Here is a 6000-nt window from a genome sequence, read left to right on the forward strand (position 1 = left end):
ATACAGCCTAGTTTGAACAAGGCGCGTTCCCGAACAGGGAGCCAGTGGAGGGTCTTCAATAGGGGAGAGGTGTGGTGAAATTTAGGGAGACCAAAGGCAAGGCGAGCCGCCTGGTTCTGGACCAGTTGTAGCTTGCGCATGCAGTACTGGGGGATACCGTTGTACAGGGCGTTCCCATAATCCAGGCGGGACAGGACCAGTGCGGACATAATCAGTTTGAGTGCAGGAAAAGAAAAAAAGCGAGAAATAGAACGAATAGTGCGGAGAGTGAGAAAACAGGAAGAAACCACCGAGCCTATCTGGGAGTGAATGGTGAGTTTGTCGTTGAGCTTGATACCTAAAGTTTTAACAGAGGAGACTGGGGTGGGAGGAGAGTCAAAGGAAGGGGGCCAAAATAGGGAGTTCCAGGGACTGGAGCAACCACCCGTAAGCACAAGTTCCGTCTTGTCGGGATTGAGCTTCAGGTGGTTGAAGTTCATCCAGTCCCTGATGAAAGATAGAATTGATTGAAAGTTAGAGATAGAATCAGGTGAAGAGGACAGATTGAAAATGAGCTGGAGGTCATCGGCGTAGTTGTAAACCGTGACCTCCAGCTGCTGAAGTGCAAAGATGAGCGGAGAAATGTAGAGATTAAATAATAAAGGGGACAGAGAAGAACCCTGGGGCACCCCGCACTGGACCTGACAGGGGGTAGCTGAAAACTCCCCAAGACGAACCGCCTGGGTCCGGTCCCACAGGAAGGACGAGAGCCAGATGAGGGCCGAGCCTCCAATGCCCGCCGCCCTGACACGAGAGAGTAAGATGGAATGGTCCACCGTGTCAAAAGCGGCGGACAAATCAAGGAGGACCAGCGCCTGAGGTTGACCTATGTCCATACCTTCTCTGAGGGTGTCCGACACCGACACCACCACTGACTCTGTCGAGTGCCTAGGTCCAAACCCAGCCTGGCAAGGGGCCAACACCCCATTTTCCTCGACAAAGGAGCTGAGCGCAGAAGTGACGTGACGCTCCAGCACCTTGCCTAAAAAGGGTAACAGGGAGATGGGGCGATAGTTGGCCAAGGCAGAGGGGTCGGCTCCTGTTTTTTTTAAAATGGGAACGATAGAGGCAGCTTTCAGTGACGGGGTCACTACACCCCGGGCCAAGGAATCGTTGAGGAACCTAAGAGGAGGCAGAGTGCAGACAGAATAGATCTGCCGTAAAATATGTGCAGGGCAGATATCTGCTGGGGAGCCAGATTTGATTTTAGGGAGAAGGGAGAGGAAGATTTCCTCCGTAAGGAGCGGAAAAAAATTGAGAGAAGCTAGAACCGGGGATAACTGGGGGTCGAAGAGGGGGGAAGGGGGGGATGTTAGTTTGGATTGTTGCGATTTTTTCCACGAAGTATGAATTCAATGAATCGCAGAGATGCTGAGAGGGGAGGGGCTTCAATGAGGTCCTGTCAGAGAAGGCCAGGTCATGGGTGATGGAAAAGATCTCCTTGGGTTGATTCTCTGCCGCCAGGATTTTGGCTGAGAAGTAAGCTTTCTTGGCCTCTATAATGTTTTTTTTATAAGTCCCTAAGAGAAGGACGTAGCGGGACTTGGAGGTGGGACAATAGTCCAGTCTCCATCTACGTTCTGCTTGTCGGACCGTTAATTTCTGCTCTTTCAGTTCTTTACTGAACCACCGATTGGCGTCTTTAGGGCGCCTGATCGAGGTGCGCCGAAGGGGAGCCAAGCTGTCGCTTCCGTTCTTAAGCCAGGAATCAATGGCCTTAGCTTGAGCTGCAGACGCCAAGCCCGACAGAGAAGGAGAGGAGGCCAGAAGTGAGGAGGTTAGGTCCGGCAAATTGGCCTTGCCCCAGTTGCGAGCCCAAGAGTTTTTGGCATGGGCAGGTATCTTGGTCGGACGAAGATTAAGGGAGAAGGAGATTAAAAAGTGATCTGACCAAGTGCAAGGAGAGACTGTGAGTGAGGACAGGGGGCAATTGAGAGACCAAACTTGGTCTAAGATGTGGCCGTGAATATGGGTAGGAGTGTGAACTAGGGAGATGAAGTTAAGTGACAGAAGAATTTCAGAAAATTCCTTGGATGGGGCACATTCCTTAGGGTCCGAGGGCCAATAGTTAAAATCCCCAAGGACCAACACTGAAGCATAGTTGACAGCCAGAGTGCCAAGTAGATCTTGAAAGGCGGGGAGAAAAGACGGGGTGGGTTGGGGTGGACGATAGACCAGCACAACGGCTAGGTGAGGGGAAAAAGAGGAGGAGCGAACCACGAGGTGGTCGATACCTCTCAAGGGGGGTGAGGGAAGAGTCTGAAACTGAAAATCGGTGCGGGCGATCAGAGCAACACCGCCACCCGTTTTCCCAGCTGGGCGGTCAACCCGGATAGAATAATAGGTCGAAGGGAGGGCTGCCAGAAGAGACGGGAGAGAAGACTCACAGAACCATGTCTCAGTTAAGAATAAGAGATCAGGTTTATCCGTGTCTAGAAGTATGAATAATTCCTGATGATGTCTGATGGCGGACCTTGTGTTTAATAAAATGATAGACAGTGGAGGGAGGCGGATGTCAGGAGTGAGCGATGAATAGGAAACTGGCGGGGAAGCAATAATAAGAGGGCAGCCTTGAGGACAGGCTCGGCAGGGAGAATAACAGCCCATGTTAGTAATCCGTTGGGTAGTGAGGGGGTCAAGGGGCCGATGACCTTGTAGAAGAGTGAGGTCAGCTGAAGAGTAGCGGATGATAGGACCAGGGGTGGTAGCCCCTGGCCCCGGCCGGCCGCGGACGGGCGCAGACGGGCTTAACTCCAGCGCGACTCCGGCGCGCCACCGACGCGCCCGCTCCGCTCGTCCGCTGCGCTGACGCATGGGGAGACGTTTAAATAGGCTGATGACCAGGGTGGGGGCGGAGTCAGCAGGGCGGGTTGGGAGGGGTTTTTAAAAAAAAGAGAGTAGCGTCCAGCGCTCGTAATCAGCGGGACGGCGAGGCTGGGCTGGGCTGCTTGTAGTCAGCGATGAAGTCAAGAAGGTATTTTAAAATTAGAAGGCAATTGCCACCCGCGAGCAAGTCCTCTGCCACAGGACTGCTCGAGTATAGTGGCGAAGAAAAGGGGCGGAGCCTAAATAGGCTGATGACCAGGGTGGGCGGAGTCAGCAGGGCGGGTTGGGAGGGGTTTTTAAAAAAAAGAGAGTACGTCCAGCGCTCGTAATCAGCGGGACGGCGAGGCTGGGCTGGGCTGCTTGTAGTCAGCGATGAAGTCAAGAAGGTATTTTAAAATTAGAAGGCAATTGCCACCCGCGAGCAAGTCCTCTGCCACAGGACTGCTCGAGTATAGTGGCGAAGAAAAGGGGCAGAGCCTAAATAGGCTGATGACCAGGGTGGGCGGAGTCAGCAGGGCGGATTGGGAGGGGTTTTTAAAAAAAAGAGAGTAGCGTCCAGCGCTCGTAATCAGCGGGACGGCGAGGCTGTGCTGGGCTGCTTGTAGTCAGCGATGAAGTCAAGAAGGTATTTTAAAATTAGAAGGCAATTGCCACCCGCGAGCAAGTCCTCTGCCACAGGACTGCTCGAGTACTAAACAAACATCAAACAAAGAGACTGACCTGAGATGAAAATTGACATAAAATATATCACCACAAGAGGCGAAGACAAGATAATGAGATTTAAATAGTGATTAACTTGAGAATCAATCACAAGATACAGAGTAGTAAAGAGTACAAAGATGAAAATGAGAGAAATATAACGGAGTAAACAACATGCCTATGAAGAAAGTAGAGAGTCCGAAACAAAACATAAAAACTCCAGTAACGGTGTTAGAAATCAATAATGTAATATACTGTCAGCAAGAGAGAGAAGAGGAAACATAGGAATATAGAAAGCCACCATAAAGGAGACAAAAGAAGACATGTCAAGTGCCCGAGGCACCAGGATCCTGCGAAGTCGCTCTCTGAATCTCCATCTGTATCTCCATCTGGTTGTCCAAGAAGGCCGCTAAATCCGCCGGCTCATCGAAAATTCTGGAACGTCCCTTGTAAGTAATGCGGAATTTGGAAGGACCAGCAAAGGAAAAGGGAATGTTCATCTCAGAAAGACGTTTCCGAAGATTAAGGAATCCCTTCCTCCGGATGACTGTATCCCTGGCAAAGTCCTGAGAGATTGAGATACGATGGCCTTCCCAAACGACATGTTTAGTCTTACGCATATGAGAAAGTATTTGTTCAGTATGTTGATGACGCAGTGGCTTAAAAATTACTGCTCTTGGCTGGGTGGCAGACTTAGAACGAAAAGTTGGAACACGATGTGCTCTTTCTATCTCAAATTCTCTCTGGAATGAGATTTGTAAAGTATCTGGCAGCCAATGATATAAAAAATCAATCATAGAGGAAGATGATTTCTCTGCATCTTCCGGCAGACCAAAAATGCGTAGATTAGATCTACGATTACGGTCCTCCTGCTCCGTGAGATCTTTACGCAATGCCGCCATTGAACGCTCCAAGTGGCTGAGAGACCTGGATTGCTTCTGTACATTATCCTCTGTGGAACTGATACGTGACTCCGCGGCCGATACATGAAGAGAAAGGGCTTTGAAGTCGTTCCTAATAGTGGACACCTCCACTTGTAATAAATCTGTATTAGTCTTGGTAGATTGCGCAATATCATGCACCTCATTAAGGCGTGTTAATATTGTGTCAAGAGTAGAGTTGGTGTCTGACTGAGTAGATTCAGGCGTAGGAGACAATTGCTTAAGTCGTTTAAGCGAGGTGCCAACATCTTTTGAGTCTTTATTAGTTGAGGAACGGCCCATACTTGCAGCCATGGAGAGACAGACCCCAAGAAAAATACACAGCCTCTTGAGGAAAAGAAGAGGACACAAACTGCGTAATTCCCACAAAAAAAGGTGAAATGCAGCACACTGAGCGTAAGGAGCGTCAAATAAATGACCACGGTGGACTTATATGAAGAGCAGGCATCAAATTGTATAGTAGAGTCTCATATATAACAAGAGGTCACATCAAATACATCGTGAGAAAAAAGGAGCACCAGCACCAGAGAACTGCACTGAAGAAATGAGAGCGTAGGCAACATAATATCGAGCCAAGCAGCACAAGGAGCAGAAAAAAGGAAGAAAAATGTTACCAGCTGCAAGCGCCGTGTGTAAAATGACCTGGATATCCCACAACAGCAAGAATGTATCCAAAAAACGGCACCTCTGAAGAGAAATCGCCGGCTCCGTCACAAGCGGGAAGATGGCGGCCGCTCGTGAAGAGACCGAGCGTCACATCAGCTGGACGAGGAAAATATGCAGCGGTCGGCAGAATTCGCCGAAAATGAGCTCAAACAACTCCTGGCATAATCCGACCCCAAGGAATGTCCGGTGAAGAAGGGCAGTCAGGAAGCGGCTGAAGGTCTCCGACGGGCCACACTCGCCTGGGAGCTCAAGCGCGACACGCCATGCTGCTGCGGCGCGCAAGCCACGCCCCCCACTCACATCTACCTTGGCAATGATCTGTGATTTACTTGTCAGAGAGACAGGGTTACATGCTTTTCCATGTAGGAACAGGCTCAGAGCACCATTAACATTGGTGGTGCTGTTGGTGAAGGGTTTCTCACTTGCAAAAGTATTTTCTTCTGATCTAAAGTAAAAGAAGACATATAGATGCTGCAGAAACGAGATAACATTTCTCCATATGCTGGTGTACACAGAGTACAGAAAGGCAAGCCGATATGCCTATGTTGCTTTCCATGGAAACACCTGGAAATGTGCAATTGTCAAATATATTCAAGCATTCTGCCTGAATTCTTTGTGAATTTCGAGATCTGTGCCCGTGCTGATTATACAACTTGCAGGTGCAGATTCCCTGATGTTTCAATGAATCAAGCCATGTGACATTTCTCTGTTCAGGGGCTGGTGTGGCCGAAGTGCACCCCCTAACCAGAGAAGAATCTAGAATGATAGGCATCGGTTAGTACTGGCTTAAAAGAACGAACTTGACAGTGTTAAAAAAACAGTTACCTCT

This window comes from Lissotriton helveticus, chromosome 12 (assembly GCF_964261635.1).
Source record: "Lissotriton helveticus chromosome 12, aLisHel1.1, whole genome shotgun sequence".
Classification (NCBI taxonomy): Eukaryota; Metazoa; Chordata; class Amphibia; order Caudata; family Salamandridae; genus Lissotriton; species Lissotriton helveticus.